We start from the raw sequence: 15,703 nt of genomic DNA on the forward strand, positions 1-15,703 counted from the left end.
AGAATCAGACAGATTAAGAGTCGATCTTGTCAGCCACGCAGTGAGCCGTGGGTGTAATTTTTTATTCTGCGGAAAGATTACATGTCTCGTTGCCCTTTCGTGAAAACTAGCCTTTGGGGTGACAAGTAAAAAGGCAACATAGTAAATGCTTCCATATCGACTGCCACTCGTGCTCATGTCTGCACAGTGCATTCTGAACCGCAGCGGCGCCCTTAGGCCATAACGGAGAGCTTCAGAAGCACTCACCTCAAACTGCAAAACAGATGTTTCTATTAGTTTTTATGAATTGCAACAAATTATGATTTTATGTGGAGGCATAAAATATTTTTTCCATTTTATGAGAAAAGCAAGCACACATAACTAGTACTAGAGTGAAATGTGAAAGATTTAAAAATAAAACAAAAAAATATGTATATTTTTTCATTTAAATTTGATTTTTTTTTCTTACAATATAAATTCTACAAGCATTATTTGACACAATATCCTATCTCTTGGGTAAGCAAAAGATATTCCAGTGTTGTTTTTTCATCCCTGATTATTTAAATGGCAGGAAAACAAGCAAGCAAACCACTCAACCTTCAAATGAGGTGGCTTCGGGACAGGATATTGTTTGTGACAGTTGCACTGCATCATGGTTTACCCCAGACAGACCTTCACCTTGATAGAAAAAGCATTAAAGGGGTCATATGACTTTGCCAAAAAGAACATTATTTTGTGTATTTGGTGTAAAGCAATCATCACAACAAACCGGAATTCATGTCTATTTAAATGTATTAAAAATAGAGATGGAAATGTCCTGTAAGGGAAAACAAATTATAGGATGCTGTTGCCACGGATACAAAAAAAGAACACACTCACACATGAGGCGGCAGTACATTAAAACTCCATATATACGAGATAGACCAGTGCATTAGTGCTAGCTGAAATGATTTGCTAAAGGGCTTGCTAATCTAATGAAGAAGGAATAAGTAATAATGGCCTGGCAGAGTCTGCATCAAATAATTAAAGTCATAAATTAAATTCACACGTCTACACTCTCTGACCTTCTCCCAGGCTCTCACCAAAGCTTAAGCACGGTCACTCTCCATCAACCCCAAAACAGCTATTGTATTAATGATTTCCCCCATTAAAACACTCAATAGAGCAGCAACTTCCTGCTTTAATAAAGCATGACTGCAAAGGGACTCTAGTCTTTGCTGAGCAGAGGTCCTAAAATGCTAATCCAATTTATTGAGAAAGACTTAAACAGCATCTATGTGTTGGCACACTGACAATGAATGACATCAAAAAGGGAAAAAAGCAGATCTACTGCACTGCTATTGTAATGTTAAAAAGCTGCTTGCATGGGATTCTGTAATAAAAGACTTTTAGAAGACAAAATAACAAGGTAACAAAGAGACCCTGACTTAGCTATTATATTCAATTATTTTTTTATGAAATGTAGTCCATTAAGAAACCATTGTGCGTTCATTGAATTTGTCAAATTAACATAAGAAAATGTGAGAAATCCTCTAAAAAAATAAAACACTGTACTTGTCTGAATTACTAAGAAAATGTAATGTAATACAACTAGAATTCTATCCTATGTGTTTGTTTTTGAGCCATTTAAAAAAAAAAAAGTTTTATCTGTAGTTATATTAGTAACTTTATTTGACAGCTCCTTCTGCCACTAAAGCAATTGTTCAACCAAAAATGAAAATTATGGGATGGAGGATCCACTGGTGCGGAAGTTCCGATGAAGAAGCAAACTCATCTAAATCTTAAGGAAATTTTCGTTTTGGGGTGAACTATTTAAACTTGGAATTTCTTCCTGGAACCTGCAAGTTAAATGTCAGTCAAGGTATCCACATATGGGCCGTAGTGGAGATGCATCAGGCGAGATACCATATAAGAGTGAGCGCAGCTACTATGCCGTTGAGTATTGCCAAAACTGTAGCCCATGTGGAAAGAATGTCCGGTCATACTTCTGCAAAACCAAAACACAAACATTCAAATGACATTAGTCCACAGCCTGACTATAACAAATCATAATTTGATTATATCATAAGCTGATTATAGTCCTTGCCATTGTTTGCTTGTTCGTTTACTAGGGGTGGAACGGTACACAGATGTCACGGTTTGGTATGTACCTCAGTTTCAGGGGTCACCGTTCAATATGATTTCATTACAACAACAAAAAAAATAATAATTTACTATGCTCTGATTCTTTTCATTTATTTAGAAAAGAAAAGTAGTACAAATTACAACTTTTTTCCACCTAGATGTTAAGATACTAAATATTATTACATTGTTAAATATGTATAATCTGCAGTACATCTATAGCCTACATACAAGGAATACTTTTCTGCAATGTATTTTATTTAGTTTACAGATAAACAAGGACTGAAGTACAAAGCCTATAATTTAAAAAATAAATAATAGTTTAGCATTCAGATATGGGGGAAGTCATGGCCTAATGGTTAGAGAGTTTGACTCCTAATCCTAAGGTTGTGGGTTTGAGTTTCGGGCCGGCAATACCACGACTGAGGTGCCTTTGAGCAAGGCACCAAACCCCTAACCGCTACCCGGGTGCCGCAGCATAAATAACTGCCCACTGCTCTGGGTGTGTGTTCACGGTGTATGTGTGTGTTCACTGCTGTGTGTATATACTTTGGATGGGTTAAATGCAGAGGACGAATTCTAAATACCGTATTAGGACTATTAGTCGCACCTGAGTATAAGCCGCATCAGTTAAAAAATGCGTCATGATGGGGAAAAAACATAAATCACACTGGACTATAAGTCACATTTATTTAGAACCAAGAACCAAGAGAAAACATTACCGTCTACAGCCACGAGAGGGCGCTCTATGTCTTCAGTGTAGACTACAGGGTCACTGAGCAGCATAGAACGCCCTCTCGTGGCTGTAGATGGTAATGTGAACTCTTGGTTTATTTCTTTTAGTTAATTTCTCTTGGTTCATGTCAAATTAATTTTGATAAGTCGCACCTGACTATAAGTCGCAGGACCAGCCAAACTATGAAAAAAGTGCGACTTATAGTCCGGAAAATACGGTATGGGTCACCTTACTTGACTATTGAACATTTGGATTTGTGCCGAATGAGAGCGGTAGGATACACGAGCATAAAGCTCCATTACACAAACAGTTGAGTGCGTAAACCTTTAAAGGGTTAATTCAGCCAAATACTAAAATTACGTCATTAACAACTTACCCTTATGTTGTTCCAAACCCTTCACAGCAGTTCAGTCAGTGTACTGTTTGACTACATGAATTACTCCGGGATATTGGTTTGTTTGAACTCAGAGGGAGTGTCAGCCACATTAAAAAAGTTAACAGCTTAAGCTTTGGATTAATGCGTATTGGAGACGCGAACCGTTTCAAAACGATTCAGTTCGATTTGGTGAACTGGTTCAAAAAGATCCGGTTACATCGAATTATTCGTTCGAGAACTGGATATCACAAACTGCTTTGTTTTGAACTCTCTCTCACAACAGACACGGAAGAGAAGACAATGCTGAATAAAGTCGTAGTTTTTGCTATTTTTGGACCAAAATGTATTTTCGATGCTTCGAAAAATTCAAACTGACCCTCCGATGTCACATGGACTACTTTGATGATGTTTTTATTACCTTTCTGGACATGGACAGTATACCGTTCACACAGCTTCAATGGAGGGACTGAGAGCTCTCGGACTAAATCTTAAATATCTTAAACTGTGTTCCAACTGTGTGACGCATTCAGAATCAGCACATGGTCACTGCCTAACGGCCTTTGTTTTCAAGTGCGCAACTCACGGCATTTGCAGTTATTCTGCAGGAGGCCGGTTATCAAACCGTGTTGCATTGTTGCGGCACCCCTTCTGGATTGGGGATGAAGTGTCTGTATTCATTGTAAGGCCTCATGCACCGAACCGAGATGTGCGTATATGAATAGATGTATTGTTCCACCCCATTGTTTACTGAATGTGTTCCTGAATTGCTTTAGAAAGGGTGTAAACATTCAATTTTACAATAGCCTGCTTAGCAACCTGAAAAATCTATTTCTTCAAAAATTTCTGAATAAATTATACCTTTAAATTAAGAAACAAGTTATAATAGAATGGAACCATTCTAGTATTACTAGTGGGTCAGTCGTAGCCTAATGGTTAGAGAGTCGGACTTGTATCCCAAAGGAGTTTATGTGAATGACCAGTGTTCTCTTCCACCCTCAATACCATGACTGAGAAAGGCACCAAACCCCAACTACTCCCCAGGCACCGCAATATGGCTGCCCACTGCTACAAGTGTGTGTTCACGGTGTGTGTGTGTGTGTTGCACTTGGATTGGTCAAATGCAGAGATGCACAAATTCCGAGTATGGGTAACCATAATTAGCCACACGTCACTTCACTAAAGCGGTCACTGCTAGGGCTGGGCGTTATATCTAACAATATGATCATGAGCATAGCCCTAGTCACTGCAAATTTAAAGATTTAGGCAACTTTTTGATCCTTTAAGGCAGGAATACACTGGACATTTAAAATCTGAACATGTTTTTAAAATTGGACATCAAACACCTGCTGACTTCGTAAATGGTTACAGAGAACATCATTCCCTAAAGGACTGAAAATCACACACCAGACTTTTAAGTAATTCTGAACACAAAAAAGAAAACATGCATTGTCGCTAGAAGTAGTATTTATCAAAAAAGTATGTGTTCTAATTGTCTTAAAATGTCAAACATGTCTGATATCACTCAACTAGATGAATTATAGTCTGAAGTCCATCATGAACCTCACATTTTTTCTGTGTCAATCTGTCACCTGCCAAAGCTCTGTAGACTGGCTCTGACTTTTGGCAACTAGAGTCGACTCTTCTAGACTGCAAATCTGGGAAAAAGTTGTGTTTTGTATTCTAGTCTTTTGTTCAGACCGGTTACTGAGGTCTGGACCCCTAAGAAATCAACAATTTAATTAACGAAGCAGTTTATGCTGTAATGGATCTTATTTACACTGTGTCTGTGCCTCTTTGATCATAATGGGATTGCTAATGGTTTACAGTGAATCCAACAATGCTTTTCACTTTAGTTCTAAAGTAATTAATTAAAAAAACATCTCTTGCGCACAACTGGTGTCTATGAATTGTAACAATGCTCAACCGATGCAAAAAACACACTATTGGAAATAGAAACTTCTTATGCAACAGACGTAGACCTTAATGAGGTACTGTAATCCATACACTTGTAATTGTAACAGCTATAATAATATCAAAATTGTTTATCCAATAAATTGCACAGCTGTATGTACTACCACTCAATCTGCCCGTTACTCTCTAGAGGTGTCTTACTCCAATGCAGGAAATTTAAAAGCACACGGAACAAACAAAACTGAGGACAGCGTATGGAATATGGACAAGTGCATTGATCATATCAGCTGGCCATTACTCTACTCTAGTGAGTGCAGAGGCCAATAAAAATCCCATTATGAGGCATCAAGATGTCCCACGTTAACCACTCCCATGAGTCCTTTTTAACGGTTAATTTGAACATGCTTTTAGAGTAGCAGGTTCAGGAGTGAAGATCTGCTCCAACGTGACAAATTGTCAAATTTGACCTCTTCTACAACAATCATGTTTTTAATTTCATAATTTCAAATGTCAGGGTGATACAACATATCATGATGAAGAAAGCCTTGAAAGGTCTTTATTATTATTTTTTAATTTTTTATATCAAATTTCCTAAATGTTTATTGCTATTTTAGAAACTGTCAAATTTGAATAACATTCACCGTAAGTGTAGATGAGCTTTGTTCATTGCTTTCTTTTGGAATCTGATAGAGCTTTTGGACCTGGACAAGCAGATTTCTAAATTACATCAACAGGATTTGACCATGATATATTAAGGCTCATTTTCAATGATAAGTCTGAACCAGACATATAACATGCTCAGATATTACAGCTTGTGTCTGTCTTAGCTTTTTTAAAGCCAGGAAGCACTAACATTTATCTCTCATAGACACAACAGATTTAATGACACGCAATAGACAGACAGCAGCCTTGACATGAAACAATAGGGAGCCAGGCATTTCCCAACATATCAATGGGGAAAAATAGTTTGGGAACTAATTATAATTAAGGCCATCCCTTCAGATAATTTACGAATTTGAGATATAATCAGGGAATACGGCTGTGTATTAGCAATAATCTGGCGATATGATACATATCACGATACAGGAGTTGCGATATGATATATTGCAATACACTGTGATACATTGGGAAATGTATTGGGAATATATTGGGAAATTTCTTATTTTAGGAATAGGATTTATATTTTAGGAAAGCTGTCATTAAGAACACACCATCATATGCAAACCTTAAAAAAAAAAAAGAATAAATAAATAGTTTAACCTGAACACAGTGGGATCTGCATTTGCAATAATAAGTCCCTGTAACATTCAACGTTACTGAACCACATTTTGTGTAGCATGAGTAAAGGAGGAAAAATAAAAGTGCTTGCAGTAAATATTTTAGTTAAATATATATATGTATAATATGCATTTTATAAAAAGACCATATATATTTTTAGACCCTGCTTTAAAGGTTCACAGTCTACAAGTCTACAATTGTGACATACAATGACATAACATTTTGATCTGGAAAAAAAAAAAATTACATCTGCTTAAAGGGTTAGTGTTTTACTCACCCTCAAAGCATCCTAGGTGTATATTCAGACGAATCCAATTGGAGTCATACTTAAAATTGTCCTGGCTCCTCCCAGCCTTTTAATGGTGGTAAGCAGGTTCAGAAGACATGAAATAACGTGCATTCATCCATAATAAAACGTCCCTCACATGGCTCCGGGTGGTGAATAAAGGCCTCTTGTAGCAAATCCATGCATTTTTGTAAAATATATATCCATATTTCAAATGTAAAACACTTTTTTCTCACTTCCAGTGACTCTGGTAAGCGAAGATGTTCAGGCAGATGACAAGGATGTATGCATCATGCGTGCGCCTCTGAAACGTACATGAGCAAAGGAAAAGTCAGCTCATGTATCCTACCCCTCTCATTTTGCTGAAAAAAAAATCAGCTCTGTAAACTTGCAAAAATTAAACACTTTCTCACTGGCAAGACTTTGGGAGATGGCGGTTCATGCTTTTGTTACATTGCATCTCTATTATTTTAACTCTTTATACTGTGGCATCTTCAAAACTTTGCTCATCTTCAATTGGTCCAGATGGCAGCCTCTAGATTCCTTTTAAAAAAGAAAAAAAGGGATCATGTTAAACCACTCTTGAAGGCCCTTCATTGGTTGCCTATTCAATTTAGAATACATTTTAGAATCGTATTATTTGTTTTTAAATCTCTGCACAATGAAGCTCCTGTTTATTTATCTGAATTGCTGTATCGGTACATCCCCTTGAGAAGCCTGAGATCTTGTAACCAGAACCTTCTTTTAATTCCGCATACCAGACTCAAGCGTAGAGGTGACCGTGCCTTCTACGTAATTAGGCTTCATCTTTAGAATGACTTGCTAGTGGAGATCATAATAGCCCCTAGCCGGTCTATTTTTAAGTCTTTTTAAAAAAAAAAATCATTTGTTTTCATTGGCCTTTTATGATTATATTCTTGCCTATTGTATTTTCTGTGTTTTGATTTTCTGGTTGCACTAAATTTCATGATTTTTCTTACTGTAAAGCACTTTGGTCAGTCTTGTGGCCATTTTAAATGTGCTATATAAATAAAGTAAACTTGAAACTTACTTTAACAAAGCTATTCTCACCATGAATATAGCCTTATAAGCTGGTATGGCATTTAAAAGAAAAGAAAGAGAAAGAAAGAGAGAAAGAAAGAAAGAAGCAAAGTAAAACCAGTCTCTTCTTGGCTTATATTGAAATCCTCCATAATTTTTCTTTACGAATCCTCATTTTGAGCTTCTAAATCGTAAACGGCATTTTGTTTTTATCACTTATCACACAATGTCTTATCTTACGTCATCTGCCAGAATGACTTCCGTGTAAGATGGAAAAGTTTTTGTAAAAGTGTTTATTACATTTGAAATATCTTACAAAACTACATGAATTCGCTACAGGAGGCCTTTATTTACCCCCTGTAGCCATGTGAGGTAGGGCTGCACGATTAATTGAACATGGTTAAATTGCCATGCACATTTTGTCAGTAAAGCTGGTTCTGTGATTAGCAGTGAATCTCCATCACCTGCTTACATGTGGAGCAGCATTAACTACACAGCCGTAGTTCTCTGACAAGCTATACAAAATCGCGTTCATAAATCACAGACGATATAATCGTCGGATCATGAAATCAACAAAATTGTTTGCGATAATGAAAGCGGTTTGCGTATCTTATCAGTGAACTATGGCTCTGTGTAGTAAATGCTGCTCCATCTGAGAGCACGTGGGAAGCACTTTTTTTTTTTTTTTTTTACATGATTTTATTCCAAACCTCACTTCATAACGTCAGTTGAATGTTTGAATTAAATCCTTCTTTGAGATGTGGCTTCTTAAACAGATTAATTAAGGCACACAATACTCGGCTTTGTCGATTAGAATATCATTATAGATATACTTTAAGGTGATAATAATAATAATAATAATAATAATAATAATAACTCAGATAAACCATATATTGCCGTAATCGTGTGTTTATTAGTCACGTTGAATCCATGAAAGCATTTTTTCAGTGCGAGAGTGCTCTCTGGCCTTCAGATGGAGATTTACTACCGATCACAGAACTGTGCTTCACTGGAAGATGTGCATGATAATCGCAGCTTCTGCCTAATCGTGATTCATTGTTTTTGCGATTTAATTTCAGTTAAATGTGCAGCCCTAATGTGAGGGACATTTTATTATGGATGCACACACTATTTAACTTCTTCTGAACGGTTGACAACCAACATCCGCTTTACCCCCACTGAAAGGCTTGGAGTGGCCAGGACAATTTTTTACATAACTTCGATTGGATTCGTCTGAAAGAAGAAAGTCAAAGACACCTAGGATGCTTTGAGGGTGATTTTCATTTTTGGGTGAACTGACCCTTTAATAATCAATGAAAAAAAAAGTGCTTGCAAGATTCCTAAAGAAAACAAAAAACAATTAATTAATTTCAGATGCTGATCATTCTCTGAACCTTTCAACTTGTATTTCACAGATTTTTCAGTTTGCATTTATGTCCTGCGTGGAATCACCGAGACCATGATTTTTTTTATATCAATATTCTGTTTTTGAGAATTGATACACTATCATAAAAAAAAAAATTGCGATACTCCCATGTATCGGTATTTTCTTACACCCCATCAGGGAATGAAACGACTAAAAAGCCAATGCACTGAAAGAAATAATATAATAATTTCTATTACCCAGTAAATTCAGCAGCTCAATTGTTGTGGAGTGAACTCCCTGAACCTCACCTACAATGGAAGCAGATAATGTAAAGCTTATCTGATGGAGACAGAGCCACAAACAACTGACTGTGACCATAGGCACCCGCTGATTGAAAGGTTGGGTTTCTATGGAAACAAAGTGATGGGTGCATTCTACTAATACATTTGTGCATATCTGGAAAAAAAGAGGAAAGCTTTTATTAGCATTTGAGGATAATGCAAAAGGCTAACTGGCAGAGCAGCGCTGTGACATACATTGAAAACTGACATGGAGAATGCCAATAGGACAGAGTGGGTGCCGACCACTGCTGTTTTGTGGTGGTGAGCTGGAGCTATGCAAGCGTGAAGGAACAAGCAGACCCAGTCACAGTTCCGTGGGGGTCAGTCAATAACACCCCATCCGGCTGCAAGCTGGTCGATAGCCTGATCACGTTCCGAGTCGGCTGTGTAAGTTGGGTTACAGACATCGTCAGAGACCCGCTGTGTGATTAGATAACCAACTCGTTTGGCGATGAAGTGACCCTGGGTTTTATCGCCAAGCCTCCAGACATGATCAATAACGTTCCTCCCAAAAAGCCAATCAGAATCTGGCTTATAGATTCATAAATTGGAGTACAGCCTTATACTCATTTGCAAAAGTCAAAAGTTAGTGGAGGAAAGACATTTCAGCTTGCTTCAAATGGGGCTCCCTGTCTTTTCACCACTTCATATGAATGAGAAGTTCAGGGGTGCCATCCAGCATGAATTAATTAGAGTTGAAAAACAACTTTAGAGAACAGTGTTAAAATGTTTGTTCCGTAATATGTTAGGCTGAATTATTTTTAGTTCAGTTTTAGGTCACTGTTCAATATTCATTAGAGGATGTTATCAGTTGAGTGTCCTCTGAAGTCTTTCTAAAAGCATAGGTCTCCTCGTGACTGGATCATTAAATTTAAATTGAGGTAATTTCAAAGTATATTCAATCTGTAAACAGCAACAGCTTGTCACAGCATCCCTCTCTGTCCACGTGACTTCTATCCTATGTACACAAAACTCCAGCTAATAAATGTCAGAAGTACTAAGGTCACTGGAAATACAACAGAATTCAGTCTGATGGGCTAACAGCAATTCATCACACCTTCCAAACACTTCCTCATTTATGCAGTGGGTAAACCACTGAGGGAGTGACTAATGCTCTATATCTGCACCTACGTTCATTATTTTTCCTCAGTGTCAGTCAGTTTACTTACTAACCATGGAGACGAAACAGTTTCTAGGGTTTCACCAGCTCCAGTGTGCACCTTGTGATATGCAGGTCTTACTGAGTTGGTTGTGGCATTATTTATGTGGTTAACACTTCCTGTTAACAGCACAGTCACGAAGGTTTGCCATAAATAGAAATTAATTAATCTACAAATTCTTTAAAACACGTCTATTCTACCAAAACGTCAATGCTTCAAATATCCATATATAAAGTCTTCTGAAGAGAACCTAAACTGTACTTGCTTAACTTGCCAGAAAAAAACTTGTTCTTGTGGAGGCTCAAACATGCTTGTGTGACAGCATGAGATTCTATTTACCTTTTTTGATGTATTCTACATGTATGTATTGTTTATATGTGAATCATTGCTTAAATTAACAATTGTTCATCATATAAAGTGATCATGTCTTCAGAAGACTTCAATTAAATCCACTTGATTAATATTGATTACTTTTACAATATCTTTATGAACTTTTTGAAATGTCAAAATTTTGGTAGTGTGAACTTTCAATAGAGACCGAAATCTCTCAGGTTTCATAAACATATCTTAATTTGTGTTTCGAAGATGTCAAAAGTATGGGTTAGGATTAGAATGATGTATGATTGAATGTATGAATTTTCATATTTTTGGGTGAACTAATTCCCACCCCTCAGTAAATAAATAAGCAAACAAACAAACCAGCTAAATGACAGTCGACGATTTTGGAAAGAGCAACACTCTAAAAATTCAGGCAAATTCCCTCACCACTCTCTACTTCAAGAGCATAAGCAGTTGGGGTAAAGGACATTTAGACATATTTGAGGGGGCTTGAGCCACACAAAATCCCTGAGGACCAATTCTGGGACAGTTTTGGAATGTTCCGCTTGGTGCAAGTATTCAGGTCTGAAGATGAAAAGCAATTACAGGAAAATTGCTTTTCTGTTCTCCTCTGACTCTGTGCTCTCGCCCGGGCGAGTCGAACCAGCACAAAGAGATATGAAAAATTTTCTATTTTACCAGCTGACAAGCTTCTAAGGCACTGACAGCTAAAAACTAAATAGGAAAAATGGCTGAATAACCTCAGACGAGAGGAACAGCCTTGATAACATGTTCCTATAACTCTTGTACTCTCTCAGGGTATAAAACTACGGAGCAGAACTGGCCATTGAAAAAAAAACAGCTACTCGTAGAAAGAAATCAGACATCAAGCACTGAAATAAATGAATAGTGCTCACAAGATCAGTTGGATGACTGCCGCAGGTGCTGCAGCAGTGATAATGAGTGAGACTGGAGGGAAGTGATTGGATGATGATCACTTTGTCTTGGATTTTGAGATTCTCTGCCTATACTGCAGATGAACGTGAACTTATCTAATTTCTAAGAATTTTCTTCTAATGAAAAGGCAGTTAATGGCTAAACAAACATTATTTTTATTTAAGGTCCCTTTTTCTGGCTTCAGACTGGCTTCCAAAGCACCATAAGGTCACCTCTAATGGTCTAGAACAAATTTATGTGAGCTTTACAGATATCCAATCAAATATTTAATGACTACTATGGTGCCATTGAAATTAACCACATGGAGGTATAGTAGACAGGAAACAACTCAAACAGAGTCAGAAGTGCCTTAATGTCTTCATACATCTGGTTACTACCTAAGAAAATAGCCCCGTTTTAGATTTCAGATAGAAAAAAAAAAAAGCTCTTTTAATACAATGGTACTTACTGTGGTTTCCCGTGGTGTAGATGGCTATATTTAAACAAACTGTTTTAACTTGTCTAACTGTATAATGTCTAATATTAATTGAGAATAATTTGATTTGGAGATGGTGACTACTTACAGCACCTACATTACTTAATTTTATCTTGACCTTTGAAAAATAAAAATAAAAAGTTAATGGACATGGTATTGTTATCGATCCATAAAGCTCTGCTCATATGTGTACATATCCCTTGCATAATATGCAATTGTCATTTTAACAAAGACAGATCATTTAAAAAAAAAAAAAAAAAAAAAAAAAAAAAACAACAACAACAACTATTTAGTACCTGATTAAGCTCGCACAAATGTATCAGTTTCAAAGTTTACATACCCTAATGTTGTGTGCGGTTACCTGGATGATCAAAACTGTTTTTATGTTTTGTGATAGTTGTTAATGTCCATTGTTTGCCCTGAGCATTTAACTCTCAATTCTCCATGTCCTGCACATTCTTTGGTTTTCTAGCATCTTCTGCACATTTGACCCCTTACCAACAGTAATCAAGGGGTGTAACGATTTACCAAAGTCACAGTTCGGTTCATACCACGTGGAATGGCACTAGCAATACAAAAGAACACTAGATTCACTTTTAACATAAAAATCATAATAAACAATAATTTCTCTATGGTAGTTCATGTTAATTAATGCATTAACAAATGAGACTTTAAAAACTGTTGTTTGTAATGCGTTACCCAAAAGCGTATTAAAATAAAATAATGCAAGTCATCGCACAACATTACTCAGGCTACCTATAAAAATGCATGTGCCATGGATGACAATAAGGAAATGATTCTAATCAAATATGTAATAACTCAATCTGATACTCGAGAGTCGCGAGCTGTTTGAGAGGCGGCTGGCCGCGCATTAGCTGAAAACAGTGAAGACCTGAAAAGGGGCCAGTACTTTATGGGTTAAAATAGCTTGGTTATGTGCTAGTGACAATTCCGTCAACTGTCCAAAACACGTGCCAGTCTTGTATTGCAGCATGCAGCTCACTTGCAGAGCAAACTCAATGTGGACATTATGGATGAAAGGCTATTTGTGCATTTTAAGAGCGGGAGAAGACATTGTATCACTCAATCCCAACCAGTCACAATGTTTGTGAAATGCCATCTCACAGAATGTTTTAAAACTATTTATCTGCTCTGATAATCCTCTTTTATAAATCACAAAACCTGTGGAAATGTACACAATGCATCCACAGAGTGAAACCCGGCAAGTAAACTCTAAAAATTCACAGATTTTAATTATAATAGTGTTCTCATTATAATGTTATGTATATGATTGTCTTAGTAATAGTTATTAATACCCTGCATTGTTGTTTGTGCTTCGTGCTGACGAGCTAATCACCATAATAGGTCTACAATGAAGCACTCCACCAAATGCATCTTATATGAGATGAATATATACACAATATGTTTATGAATATATATATATATATATATATATATATATATATATATATATATTTTTTTTTTAAGTTTATACCTCACTGATCATAATGCATCACATTGGCTTCTTGTGCATCAGTGAATGTTACCCTTGAATCACAGCTTATTCAGAACAAAATGAATAACATGTAATTTTTATTCCTTCATATTTTGCTAAAATTATTAACATCTTGCATGTTCTGCAAGGGGTATGTAAACACAGTACTCTATTGGCAGTGTGCAACATTATTAGTATTTTTGCCTCAGAGAATATGGTTTGGTGATTTAATGTGTGCTAAGAGATAAAACAGGCTCACTTGAGTCTGGCTGAGGAAAGAGGAGTTGGGGGGGAAACATTCCTGGCTCAAAATAGTCAAAGTAGGTTAGGGTCCAGGAGAAACTGCAACAAAGAGCTCCAGCCACGGAAGACTGTACCAAAATACTCCAAAAACCTGCAGGAAACCTGCATTGTTTCACAATGCAGCCACTATGTTAAAATACACTAGGTGTAATTTGGACCTACCTAGGAGTCTCACTTCTGATCCATCTTCAGTGGTTACCCTCTCTGCTCATAGATCTATAGATCAAAGAAATTATTAATCAAATCAAACATACATGCACAATGCATATATCATTAGGCACTGCACATTCTTGAACTTCAGGAGAAGAATTCCCAGATTCTTTTTTTTTTTTTTAAAGAAATGTTTTTTACGTTACCTTTTAATACGATGTACAAGAAGGAGATGAGCACAGCGATAAATGATACGATGACTACGCTGAATAGCACAAGAGACTACACGAGCGGGCCACAGGTGAGTGTGTTTCCAGTAGAGCTGGCGTAACGTTACGGGTTGCCGCCCAGGCGTTTCCCTGTGGATTTCGCTGCTCTCACGCGAAGCTGCATTTATTTTCCCCAACATGTTTATTCTTCCTGCTAATGCAGTATTACATTCATCATCAGAATAAACTTCTAAGGACTGTCCGTCTTTATCTCTGGCAGCCCGAAGCATGGTCGCCGAGATAAGTTTCTAAAGTTGAAATTGTTGGCTCGCGAGTCACATCCTGCGTCTTTAGTTTGCGCGTTTCCGTTTCCCAGACAACTAGCACTCGATTTGAACAATGCGTGTTAAAAAACTTTTTATTCAGTTAAACGATAAATACAGCCGACTTAAACACTTTCGCGGAACACAACGTGTATTAATTCGAAAACTGATAAACGGTGAACGGTTTAAAAAAATCGCAGTTTATGCATCCGTGTTTGTGAAGCACCGCCTCGATTACCGTGTTGTCCGATCGTAATTTAAGACCCAGGAAATACGACCATACGATTGGATGTGATGAACTTCATTAAACAAACCTACTTGTTTCACACATTGTAAAGCTTCACCACACGAAACTGTTTTAATTTAATGAAGACTAACAGATGACTGAATTGAGTTTGTCGCTGATGTCAAAATGGAATAGCCCGAAGATCAAACACAATAATCCCACCGAACAACGGAGAAATGAAATGACTGAAATATTACTTGCATGAAAACACACACACACACACACACACACACACACACACACATATATATTAGCTAGTGTTTTCTTGCTTTTTTGTTTTTGTTTGTTCTTACAGAAGTTGATAACTTTATGCGAAACAGCAATTAATATTGAAAAATACTTAATATTTATTTTTTTAATATTAAATATACAAGTTAAATTAAATGGCATCTACACATTCTTCAGCAATATCATTCAATTCAATAGCATGATGAGTTGTCGGCTTTTATTTTTCTCCTCTTTAGTTCTGCATGGTGAACTGGTCCCCAACCTTGTGTGTTGTCCATTAGCCATCAGACAGGATATCGGTATCCCACTTTGATCTGGTGGAACTAAAGTGCTTGAAAATTTCATATTGGAAAAATTGGGTCCA

The 15,703-nt window shown here is 36.9% G+C and overlaps 1 pseudogene; it reads right to left on the minus strand.

Moving 5' to 3' along the window:
- Nucleotides 1-646: 646 nt before the first annotated feature.
- Nucleotides 647-15,045, minus strand: LOC128015397 (ADP-ribosylation factor-like protein 6-interacting protein 6; annotated as a pseudogene).
- Between the last annotated feature and the right edge of the window lie 658 nt (nucleotides 15,046-15,703).

Source organism: Carassius gibelio, chromosome A6 (genome assembly GCF_023724105.1).
Source record: "Carassius gibelio isolate Cgi1373 ecotype wild population from Czech Republic chromosome A6, carGib1.2-hapl.c, whole genome shotgun sequence".
NCBI classification, from domain to species: Eukaryota; Metazoa; Chordata; class Actinopteri; order Cypriniformes; family Cyprinidae; genus Carassius; species Carassius gibelio.